The sequence below is a fragment of the Hetaerina americana genome, unplaced genomic scaffold, assembly GCF_022747635.1.
Source record: "Hetaerina americana unplaced genomic scaffold, ioHetAmer1.1.p SCAF_6, whole genome shotgun sequence".
Taxonomy (NCBI): Eukaryota; Metazoa; Arthropoda; class Insecta; order Odonata; family Calopterygidae; genus Hetaerina; species Hetaerina americana.
In genome coordinates, this window is record NW_027287205.1 from 64580563 (window position 1) to 64593771 (window position 13209).

Below are 13209 nucleotides of genomic sequence, written 5' to 3' on the forward strand. Positions count from 1 at the left end.
TTACTTGCATTACGACGACATGCGTTACTTATTACTGAATACGTATTGGGAACTGACATGAGGTGAAATAAGAATGTCCGAGTGTGTCAATTGCTCTTGGACTATGGCTGAAATGAATTTCGATCTGTAGAATTACACGCAAAAAGTCACATTTATACAAAGTCATAAGAATGCATTTTAGCTTACAGTAATGTTATTGTACCACGAAATAATGAGATTTTCACCCGATTAGCATGGATGAAATAATATTGGGACATATATGTATATGCGTTTAGTAGTAAGTAGTAGTTATATTCACATAAAAATAGAATTAATCTAAGGAATTACATACTGTCAAGCATCATTGATTAAACAGCATTTTATCTGTTCTGCCTAAAATATAGATAAATACCTTTTAGTGAACATAGTTGACCGCCTCCTATTAATGCTTACCTGTGAATTTTCCTTCGCTTCATCCTTCCTTATGTTGTCCACAAGAGGTGAAACAAATTAATTGCTGGCCACATTAGATTTTTTTGAATGTATTTAAGTTTCATAATATTTTACATATGATGTACACCAAGAAAAATGCAGCTGCTAAAACATAAGTTTTTCAAAATTGCAGTTGTTCCAAATTATTTCTTAATTTAAGAATATGTAGGAGGCTAATTACAAATCAAGTTAATATAATGAGCGTATCAAGTTAATATAATGCAAATGTGGTACAAAATTTCAGACCTTTTTAAATTTATTGTTTGATATTCCAAATCTTGATAACATAACATGGATTACATTTAGAATTGCAAATCACTAATCCCAATCCATGTTCATCAGTGGTGTTCAAAATATAATGGTTTCAACTTGTTTTGAAAAGATAAATATTTTCGTTCGATTAATTATTAGTCGTTGTCCACAAGGGCGGAAACAATGGAGAAAATACTGTCAACTTGTTCATGACGACGCGTATTTTTAAGTTATACGGTTGGAATTTGAAAGTCGATTTATTTCAATGATGTTATAATTTCAAGAATATTTGCAGAAAAATGTAAAAATGAGTATGCTTTTAAAAAGAAACTTTTTTGTCATTTTTGCTTTTCCTCCCATATCTGATTCGTAAAAGGAGAGTGAGTGCGTTGGAGGAACTTCTCAAGGTTAGCCTGAATTAGGTTATTTCCTGAATTCAAAAATTTCCTCCTCAAATCAGTTTCATCCCCGAACCTTTTTCTCCCCCCTTTCTCCCATCCTTCCTCGCCATGAACTAACCAGCCAGCATTTCCACAGCCGCTCTGCATACGCCACGAAATGATATTCCTTATTTCCTTCAGGCGCCACCCGTAACCCACCTTTCCCATTGGCGCGCTTTGTGTGGGGTGTGTGTATTCATAAACTTCCAACTTTTTCACCGCCCCTTATGGTATGTTTCCCGAACTCCCCCAGGGATCCCACCCTTAGACACCCCCCCCTTCGAATCTTGCGCCTTCCTTCCGCCACCCTACCCCGACCTTCCCACTCCATAACGTTTCAAACACGTGTCACCAGCTGCTTCTCTCCATGCTCGCGGCCAGACTACGGGATTGCTTCGCTCCCCGCTCTCTCCGTTTTTTTCGACTCCTCCCCAACCGTCTCCTACGTGCTTCATTTTTTCCCCCTATTTCCCCGCCGCGGCGTCATTGCGTAGGGAAATAGGGAGTATTTGGCCATGTGATTATGGCAAAGAAGGAACACATAAATAAATAGCGTTCTACCCAAAGGGGGTGATGCTCTAGTGGTGATTGGTTTTCTTAGTGGCTTCCAGACATCCAAAACGAGAAATGGGCGGGGTAGGTCGCGCATATATTTTTACCGAAATACGACTTGAATTTTTAGAAAATCAAATTACAGTTTCCACTTGGGTCGGAGTACTTGTGACCCATTCAAAACAAAATTCAATGAGCCCAATTTTTTAAATTAATAATATTTTTATTCGAAAGTATTCATCAATGAATGGTGTTTACCGCACAGGGATGTCATGGATCTGTGGTGAAATTTATTGACATAGAAAGAATTCTGGGAATACCATGGAATTCAGTCGTTCAATTTGATGTTTTTAAGGTATTCGGATGCGAGGGAATAGCTTAATTCAGTATATACCCATGATTATTCAGTACCTCTTTTTTAGAAAGTAATATTTTAATCAAATCCGCAGTGTTTTTCTTTTTAAATGAAAATTGCCTTATTTATTTGGTTCATATAGAGGGCCTGACATGATTTTTTGCTTTTACCCGTCATGTGGTTTCGCATACCCCAAAAAAACGTTGGATAATCACGGAATGGTGGAAATATTAGCTTACGGAAATCATGGAGTAATCAGGTAAATTTTCAGTCAAATTTTATGCGCCATTGTGGACTTCTAGTGATTCACTTTTGAACTTATAATGTATGCGTCAGTTGTGGTGTTTACTTTCTATTAGAGACCTAAAACGTGGTATGAAACAAATTATTATTTACAATCGTATAATTATAAGTCGATAATTTAGAAATTTTAATTGAAATCATCATATTTCATATTTTTTAGTAGTTTGGCTGCTGCTACTTCTGTATGGTTCATTGTTCACATTCAATTCGTGGCAGGTCCTTCTAGTTTCCTGCTACTAATAGCTGGGTCATGGTAGAGCTCTCAAAAATTAAAACTAATTTGACCTTCTTGGGATTTATTAGTAAATTAGAAATGGAAATGACAGGACGAAAGCCACGGAAACAGTCGCACGAAAGCATTAGGATAGCACGAGAGAAATGAGGATAATTACTGGATCCTGTTGCATTGAAAAATTGAGGATGGAAAGCGAAAAACCTTTTTATTACTACATTTTGGATTCATGTGGTACAGGTCGTTATTATTACGTAGCTACTTCTTTTCATTGACGTATTTTTAAAAGTTTATTATACTATTGATTTATCTTTTATTATTTGACCTACTCATAACTACAAAAGTGTGTGAAATAAAAGCATTTAATTTTCAAAAATGATCATTTTCATCGTCATCATTTCTTACTGTTCCCTCCACGTTTTTCTAAATTGTTGATTTTTGAAAGCACGTGAATTTTTTTCATTCTGGCAGAATCCGTTTGGAAATACTCGTACTTGTATCGTCCATGTTCTTCCATGCATACGTACGCTTATTTTACTTCGGATAGGATATAATCTCGTGAAGATGAATTTAAAGTCCTATGATATACCGTATGAATTAGCCCGGCATACTGGGCTTCTGCTATTTGTGGAGGTTTTCCTGAACTCTTAGTTAATATCGAAAGACAGTAGGGTTGTGTTCAGTCGTGGGAGCTAGACGAAGATGTTTTTAATTCTGCTCTGAGGAAAGACACCGGAGTTTAAGGGATTGTAAACAGGATGTGATAAAATGGGTGTGTCCTGCCCTGATGCAAACCGACCCTACTGCTTCGTCCCTGGGCGAGGGGACGGCGACTCATTGCCCCTTGGAAATGATTACTCGCATCGCCGGCGGGGCGTCGAGGTGTTAAATCGCGCACGCTATCTACCTCTCTACTTGGCTTCCACACCCCTTGCTGAGTTAACGTTCTCGAGAAACGCGTCTCCCCCTTCCCCGTTGGATCCCTGCCCCTTCCCCACTCTTAACACACCCGCGACCTCCCAAGGCCCATGTCGGGGGTCTTACTTCCCTGTCGCACGACGCCGTACGACCGAGAGGTCCCGCTGCAAGGCAAGCCTTGTTCCCGCCTTCTCGTACACAAGTGTTTCCCTCTCTCCCTTAAACGACCCACCGCCCTCCTGCTGGTGCGCAAGTGTCCTGAAGTCTCCCGGTGTCCTCTCCCTTGGCCACCAGTACGTTTGTATTTTGCATGAGCGCGTGCCATTAATGGAATTACCGAAATCGGAGCGTACGTGGTGCTTACTTGCTTAAGTCTGCATGCATCTGGAAACTGATTGAATTTCGCTGACTTCGAGGATGCTAATCTAAGCGGAAATTATTTCCTCAGGCTCTCACTTCGTCACCTGCGTTTCAGATTCTAATGGATCACCGTCTTAGTTTCACGCACTCAGAAGGGAAAGACACTAGAACACACATGTAGAAGGCTATTAGTAATTTTAGGGCTGCTCGCGCTGCGGCAATACGCTCGAGTGGAAATAAAATCTCTTTTTCCTAGGTACAATGAAGAGGTTGACTACACTCTTCCTGAAATTAACAATGAATAAAAGTTAATGAGGTCGCTATTTGCTTGAAAGCAAAAGTTCAGGAGCTTAAAAAGGGAAGTTAAGTGATGGATTTTTTGAGGCTGAAAAATCTACTTGTAGTCTAGCCGAATCATAATGCGGGTTTTAAAACGGCAATCAAATTTTTATGACTATTCTGGTAACCAACTTTATAAATTTTATGAAAATTCAATAGAAACTATATTTAATACAAGTTAATACATATAATTTTATAAAGTGATGTGAAAGTATTGTGAAATGCTTGCTGTCAATTCATTATTCATTTCATTTTACCTTTAAATATATTATAGAAATTTCGAAGTGTAAAAAAGTTTTCGCCTTAACTAATTTTACAATTCATTCAAATAACTCAATTCATAATCGTTTTTTATTTTCTGCTAATACGACAGTTTCCCATTTTTAATTCAGTTTCAGATTTCGGACGTACTTTACTTTCTGTAACGATTCGAACTTCCACCGTAATTAACCACACTCATTTTCAAATCCGAGCATTATTGGAGTTTCGCTACAATTTTATGTGATTAGACGACACAAAGTTTTTCCAGGGAAACGTAACTAACGCACTAAGCTGTTACATATTATCCTGAACAGATAATGCATGTGACTGCTATGGTAATCTGGGTTTTGAATTAGAAGACTCGATTTTGATTTTAATTAATTAACCTCAAGGGCATTGACACTTCATTGGAAATCCTAAAGTGTATTTCATTCTACAATTCGTTATTTTGTCTTACCTTAAAATATCATGTGGTATTATGTTCCGTCGCTATAGTCCCAATCTTTTTATTCTTATACACCTGGACTACCAACGATCTGTTGCTATCTTTAGCGGTGATCATTCTCTGGAAACGTATCGTGTTCCGCCCCTCTCCCTATATTTGTGACGCCCCCATTGTGTGTCCTTAATTCACTTTCACTTTTTCGTGCTTAATCCTCCACCCTTTTTATTTTCATAGGCTTCACAGACCCTCCCCCTTTTCCTTTCCTGTCCTGTGTACCGTGCTTGGGTCGTCACGCACGTAAGGACACAGCTGAAGAAAATCTCTGCCTCTCTACAGCTCGCTCTCTTCGGAGTCGGTATTTCCTCTCACTCTCTCGTGAGCGACTGGATTTCTTACACACGAACCTATCAATTCACTTCGATTCTTCCCCCTTTGATCCCCTTTCTTTCTCTCAGCCCCCTCACTTCGTCCTGTCTCTTGTCCATTCTCTTTCTCCTTTTCGCTTGAGTCAGAGATACACTTTTTTCCACGCGTACGTACCGATTCAGGGACAGATTTCGCAAAACATGTTTCCCCCCATTTGGTAACAGTGCTCGTGAAAAAAAATTACTACACAATTTTTGGAGTAAATTAATCTCGTGGTCCAGGTGGGTGATAGTAGAATTGGAAAAGTATCGGATTATCCGCAAAGTTTCGTAACACCACGTTTTGCTATTCGTTTCCGTTATGAAATCAATGATCGATCACGTGCGATGCTCGCATGTGCGCCAGTATCTTTTCTTTTACTCCGCGTTTTCATCATAATGCTGTTGGTCAATTCCCTCCCTTCGATTGGCCACACTACTCCTTTTGTAGTATAAAATTCAAATTTACCGTGGACTACTTCGTTTTCAGGTATAGATTGTGAAAGGTATACTTTATTCACGATGAAAATTCTAAGGATCGTAATGTTAATCCATCTTTTTCAAGGAAATCAATGTAGTTAGCACCCGCGAATTTACAGTAGGGCAGGATTAAGTCTATTTTGGAAATGATATATGTTTGTGCATCACAATTGTGTTAATAAATTTTAAGCTATATCACAGGCAGTGGGTGCTTAAAGATAGTATAATAGAGCATGTGTGTTAGCCTATTTATAAAGCACTGAAAATAAATTAAGGTACAGCGTCCCGACTTGTAGATTAATCTGGAGAAACGAGAGAAATTTAAAGTTGGAAAGGGAAAGAGAATTTAAAAAGTCTCTTTTCATCCGTACAGCCTTGACCGGACGTAAAACTCTTCATAACTTGGTGCATTAATAAGAAATCTAATTAACCCATACTGAAAACCGTGACATCAAGTCCGATCTTAATAGTGCAAGTCAGGCAGGTTGGACATTCTGCTGTGAGTAACCATAATTTTTGGAAAATAGCTGCTGTATTTTCTTCATGTTGGATCAATTGGAATGCAAACCGAAACTAAAGAGTGTGGATATGTAAGGAAAGGGTTTTTCCGAACTGGTCTTGCGATAATTTTTATCGGAAACCGGTTTCCACTCTACGGGCCGAATTGTTACGCCTATTCCGATAGTTATTTCTGTCTACCAGAAGAGAAGAGAATAATAAGTGGTTGCGATCGGAGAAAAGGGTCAAGTAATCTTTCGTTTAGACAGCATTCTGCGGAAGAGAATGTTTTCTGGGATCTCAAATAATTTTAATTGGGTCTATCATAGATGTTTACAATCTTTTCTTTTTTGCGTGATTAGCGCATAATTTTACGTGTGGTGACTACTTTTCGTTTATTTCAGTGCCGTTTCCTGTTCACGAGATCTACAAAACATTTTTACGGATTTTTGGGTTTCGGAATTGCCAGGATTTTCCTTTCTCGCCATGCGAATCGTATAGTCATTCTCGATCAGGCATTGGGTATGGTAAACAATAGGGAATTTGTATTAGTGTATGGAGAGTTTAATGATTCAAAGTTTTACAAAAGGAAACATTTTCCAGATTTATGTAATAAATGTGATATTATTTCAGAATGATGTGATGTCTTTCATTTTTCTCATATTTCCTCAAGCATTATATTATGACACTTCTCACACATAAAGAAACGCATATTGGAAAGTTGTATTCCAGAAAAATTCTGTCCTAAGTAAACGAACTCGAATATCGTGATAATTTTGCTGTCATAATTTATCCTTATACTAAACCTCTGCTATTCAGCTGTTATCATTTCTTATGCATAGGAATACTATGGCTAGTAATATGTCTGCATTTATAACCCTCGTTGAGATTTGATAGGAATTTCCAGGGGGCCGACTCAGTATAGGTTCTCTATAATGCGCGACATGGATTGGGCCTTCGACCGACGAAGACAAAAGATTTCGATGCATGGTGCGCTGTGGATTCTTGCCGCTTGGGCCGGCGAATTTTTCACCGAACAACAGCTCGAAAATATGAAACAACCATGATCTTGATTTAGCTTCGTTACCCCTCAAGGCTATGACGTGGGGATTTCGTGCATTTGAGTGTCGTGAGTGACATTGGATGACTATATTCTGAATCCGTCGAGGGAAGTGAAGTCGAGAGGATGCTTGAAATTGACCGTAGACCTCATTGAACCAGGCAGACAAGCACTTTGACTTCTGTTCATTGCGCGCGGCCGTCGGGTTCTTCAGTAAGCAGGGCCCGTTGGAATTGGGTTCGCACATGGCGAAGCCTTCGCTCGGGGAAGTCGCGGCGACGGTGGCGCCGCTCCGAGCGCTGCTTGAATTGTAGTTGATAGGAAGCAGGTCTCCTGACGTGCTTCAGACTTGGGTGGGTGGTGCGTGGCGGGGGTCTGGGAATGAGTGAGAATCGCTGGAGTAGTAGGTATGGTTGGTGCCGTAGCGGAATAGGAGTGAAGGGCAAAAGCTGAGAGCTTGAAAGTTCAGTTGGCGGCGTCGGTTATGGGGGGAGGCGAACGGGGAGGAGAGAGAGAAGGGATGGTCGGAGAGCCGTGATTCGGGATTATGTGTGTTCCAGCGGTTCGTAGCAGCTGTCGCTCCTCATGACTCCTATCGCCTCTCTCCCTCCCCCGCTCCGTCTCTCTCCTTCCTTCTAAACCCCTTTTCATTCGTCCCCGACCCGCTCTTTCTCCCTCCCCACTTCCCCCACCCTTATCCTCTCTCCCCCGCCCCAGCGGTTTTTTTAAACGGCCTCTTGTTTTTGGCATTCTTTTGTTTTACCCACCCTCCCATCACGTCCTCATCCATACAGTTCTCTTTCCCGTGGTAGGGTTTGTTAAAATTTTTTGAATGCAGAAAAGGGACATTTATCCCCCCTCTATCACCCACCCATCTGTCGGTTGCATTGGGGAGGAAAGGTATGTGACGTGAAGCGTTGTCCTCGACTTCTTTTGTTAACGACGTTATTTTGGTGCTTTCTCGAATGTGTGGGTTTTGTTTGGGTAGTAGGATATATTCTTTCTGTTAAGCGTATAGAGGAAGTATTTTAGATTATTGCCGCTGGATTGTTAACACGTCAAAAGTATATTTGTGGCGCCCGTAATGAGGATATAAGTGCTTAGGGGAAGAACATTGGCAGATGGAATCACGGTAGCTATGGAAGGAAGCTCGGCACTCCTTTTTTCCTTTATAGCCAGTGATTGATTGCTGGCTTTTTAGCGCTCTTTTTTCGAAAGGTGATTTAATATGGAAATTGTGTACAAATTATGAGCATAATTATAGTTCTTCACCTTATTTTAGCCTTACCATTTGATAATATTCGCTCTGTGAAGCAAGAAGAAAGGTGTAATCCTAGACTCATCATTGGTTCCAATTCATCTGTCCTAGTACTAGCGCTTTGGACTGAATTTATGTTTAAATACTTTTTATGGACATCTGAGGCCTCTATCTTGAATCCTGCTCATATTTAATTGCAACTCTCATGTATATATTGAAGTTTCATTTGGTCCAAAATGTTTGTAATTACTTAAATTTTAAAATTAAAGTGCTTTCGGTGCTTCAGCAATCAGTTGCGATTAGTTATGATGTATTTGTTTCAGTATGAACATTAAAGATATTAGAATTATTTTTTGTGAATTTTCAGCGTCCAGCCGTTTTTCTGACTTTTACGTAAATTTGAGTGGAAATTTGGGAACTCTTTCTGTTATCCACTAATATTTCCTTTCTGAATATACGTGAACCAGGAAAATGATAACGGTGCTAAAATAAATGGATTTGTCAGAATTTGCCTGAGTGGTATCAATTTAGTGGAGATATAGGTATTGTAGGTTTTAGTATATTTTGATATTGATTAAATAACATTTATTTGTATCCCACGGATAAATACACATTGCCAAAATATTTTGTAAATATGAGTTTAAAACTAGTATAATTATTAAGTTGCATGTATGATTCGTGATTAAATACTACCCGTTTTAAAGGAAAATAAATATTTCTTTTTTAAACCCGAAATTAAATATAGGAGGCCTCAGAAGGAAGAATTCGTTTATTTAAATTTATTCATAATTGATGTGGTGGTGCAATTAAATTCTTAGGTATGTTATTTCTGTAATTAATAATTTTCCCTCTTTTTCATGTAGAAGAGAGTAGAGGCCATAAGTCCCAAATATTTTGGTTTCAATAAAATTCATCTTTACGTGATGCATGATTTTCTCTAATTTTACGTTCTCTGTTTTCAGGTGAGTTCTTCTAGTTATTTTACTGGCCTACCCAATTTTACGAGGAAATATAAGGTAACGCTATTCTGTTTATTTTTATAATCTGATTTTTGAATGAGGTCAACTGCAATGAAATTACTCTTTGGATAATGCATTTAATATTTTGCTGTGATGCTTTCGGAAGTTAGCTATTTAATAAGGGTAATAAATTAGTGGAAAAATTACTGGAAACGTAGTTGTGGTCAAAGGGTTGGGTTATGAATTCATGTGGTTAAATAATTTCATTAGAACTGGTTAATGTATGCGGATGAAGAAATCCGACTCGAACGTTAAATTTTTATATGTTTAATGTAAAATATATTTAATTTTCCCTTCGAAGTTTATGAAAATTGAATGTAATATTATTTTTTCAGTTACAGCAACATTAAAAACAGCAATGTCCAAGGAGAAAATAAGTATTGAAAAATGAAAATACTCGTTTTTATTCTAAACGACGTCCTTGTCAACGGCATCCCATCAGCGGTGGTTGTTAAAAAAAGGCTTCGCAAGAGTCCTTTTTGTGTAAACGAAATCCCATAGAACGTAAATGAATGCTTTTACTATTTAAATTGGCCCCAGTCGAATGGCGAGTAAAAAGTAAACATGGGAACTGGATAACATTTTTGCAGTAATAGACTCCCCCTTCCGCCGTTCTGTCCTTTCCACACTGTTTCCACCCTCTTCCCAAAAGCCACCCTTTACAGTCGTTATTCCGTTGTTTATTTTCGCCCCTCATCGTTGTTACTTTATTTATTTATTTATTTCTCGCGGCTTTGATCTGCGAGATAATGAGGTATTCCGAGTATGAGGGTTCTTGATTTCATTTCGGTGCTGTGCCGTAAATATTCGCTGCATGCGTTCCCCGTTATTTTTCGGCTCCCGTTGGCATCCCTATCTGCATTTGAAAGCAAAAACTTTTTAAAGTCCCCGCGCTATAACAATGAAGTTCAGAATTTAGTCGTTTGTGTGAGTGCTCCATCCAATACGATCCGCATGCTAGTTATTGATTGCTGGAAATTAAGCGGATGCGAGAATGTAGGTCATTATTTACTTTGGGATTATTTTTGTGCCCAATGGAGGTCGTTAAAATTCTATAATGAAGCACTTTTTATTGCGTCGGCCAGTGAGACTTTTCTACCGGTGAATAGTTATCAATATGAATTCAAATATCATGGTTTCGTTCCATTACTCCTCGAGGGTAACTCCGAATTCAACTTTCTTGTGTTTCCTTATTCACGACTGAAATAAAAAATTGAATGTTTTATGTATTCCGCATGAAAATGAACTAGCATCCTCGGGTTGATATGTTTCTCTAAGCTTGTCTAGCAATCGCTTTTTCTGCAGTAGTTATGCTTAGAGTGGAATAACTTTGCCAGTCGACAGCACAATGCTATATGTACATAAAACGATCTTATTTCGTACCACTTTACCTGAAAGTTACATTAAATCTCCGTACGTAAATAGGTATTTTCACACTCACGACGCGGGTACTGGTTTTTGTTGACTGTATCCCTAAGCTGTCATTAGCTTTCACAGTGTTGACTTGACTCGTGTCAGTGTCGTTGGTTTTGTTTACTTGATGTGCATTCTTTTGTGTGAACACTTTGTTTACACCTGTAGTGTCTTAGTAGATGGGTTAGCGATGGCTCCCGTTTCAGCACCGTTGCATGAAGGGCACTATGACGAATAGAAAAATGAAGTGCATACGCACTTACGAGTCGAGTGGAGATGCCTCTCGTTGCGTCACTCTATGATATGGCGGTGGTAACCTCTGTGCAGTGGTTCCTGTCCTGCATGTGTTTCTGTTTGTGTGCTGGCTGGGGGGGGGATTAAGAGAGGTAGGGGGTAGAGAGAGAGATAGACGTGGGTTTTAAGGTCGGGGAAGGGAGGCGGGCGAAGCTTGAGTGTCAGGGCATTCTGTGAAGAGATTCGGATATAGAGGAGTGTGGGTAGGATTCTCTTGGTGGTGGGGGTGGTGTTGGCTGTGCTTGGAAAGCCTTTAGCGTTTACAAAAAGAAGACAGGGTTTCAAGGGTGGTTTGAGGGGTGGGAGTGTGAGTGAGTTTGTGAGTACGTGTGTGTGCGTGTGGGTGTGTATATGTGGGAGAGAAGCGGGGAGTTTTGGTTTTGAATTTCCGATGGACGCCAACCACAAGCCATAACCACTCGCGCTCTCAGTTTTCAGACCTCGATCTCCACCCCCGCCCACTTTCCTCCCCCTCCCGCGCTACTACTCTTCTTGCCCCCCTTCCCGAAGCGCTCTCGGAGCAAAACAGACTCTTCCCCCTCTTTCCAACCCCGCCTTTCCCCATCCATGGTCCCCTCGTCCTCCCATCCCCTTTCCCCCCCACCGAGAGGGAGTCATTTAAGCCTTTCCTCCTCCTCTTGCTACTCTTAAGCTGGACTCCAGGGACGCTTGCACTGCACATACGCCCCCATTAATTCATTCGCGTAAAATGTTTGAAAGTACTCTGGATGTGTGTAGCTGTGCGGTGTAGTCACGTTTTGTGTAGGACTCTTTTCTCTCGTCATCCTTCCAAATACGTCCTCGGTATTCTATTCCCCTCGAGCCGTCCCTAGCCATCCCAAAAGTTCGGTGCTCGTGTGTGGTTTGGTGCCCTTAATGTTTTAACCCAGTTCTTATCCTTGTTTTCGATATTTTACCCGCCGCGCTCTAGATGCCACCCCTTCGTTATTGTCACGTACTTCCTGGGGCGAGAGTGGGGATGAGGGTGTCGAGTCGGTGTGGGACTGCTAAAACACGAAATTCCATGGTACATGCTACTAATGAAGATCGGGATCCCTGGGAGCGTCTTTGCGCAGCCGGAAGTTTCTGTTACTGCGCAGAATCGCATGATTTCGATGACCGGGCTATTTTCCATTATCGTTTATGTGGTAATTATCCCTAATAGATCGTACCATTCTATTGAATTGAATTCTTGTGTTTCATTTTTTCTCCCCTAAGCGTATATCCAAATTTTTATGACGAAGGTGTGCGTATTTTAGTTACAAGGCGTGAATGAGTTTATCTTTATGTCCATTGCGTAACGTAAAGATCCACCAGTTACAATTACTTGTCACAACGCAGTGAGGAAGCAAACCCATCAGAGGTTATGTTGTTGTTTATGCTGCAATAACGGAAGAATCGTATTTGCATTAGCATTTTTACTGTTATCGTGAATTCGCCACGAATACAAATATGGCTTCTGAAAATTTTATTCGTAAATACTCCGTTGATGTTGATGTTTTTGCTGTGAAAACTTTTTTTTTTGGAACTTCTAGTTGTGGGAATCAAATTTTCGGAATTGCTAATTGCCAATGGTTATTCTTAGCCGTCTGCTCGGTTATGTTAACAGATTAATAAATCCGGTGGATATTTTCGCCCATGCATTCATGGAATCCCAATCCAGCATTTTAGTTTCCTATCTGCATTCCTCCGGCAGTTGGAAGTCTAAGCAATGTCCAGTGGTTAGAAGCTCGTGCAATTAACGCAAATACGGATGCATGAATTTCGGTTTCGTTATCTGCATGTTACGAACGCAGAGTCCCTGGGATTTGTTCGGCAGAATCGGTTCCGTGCTTCGCGTAAAACTGTTTTAAAT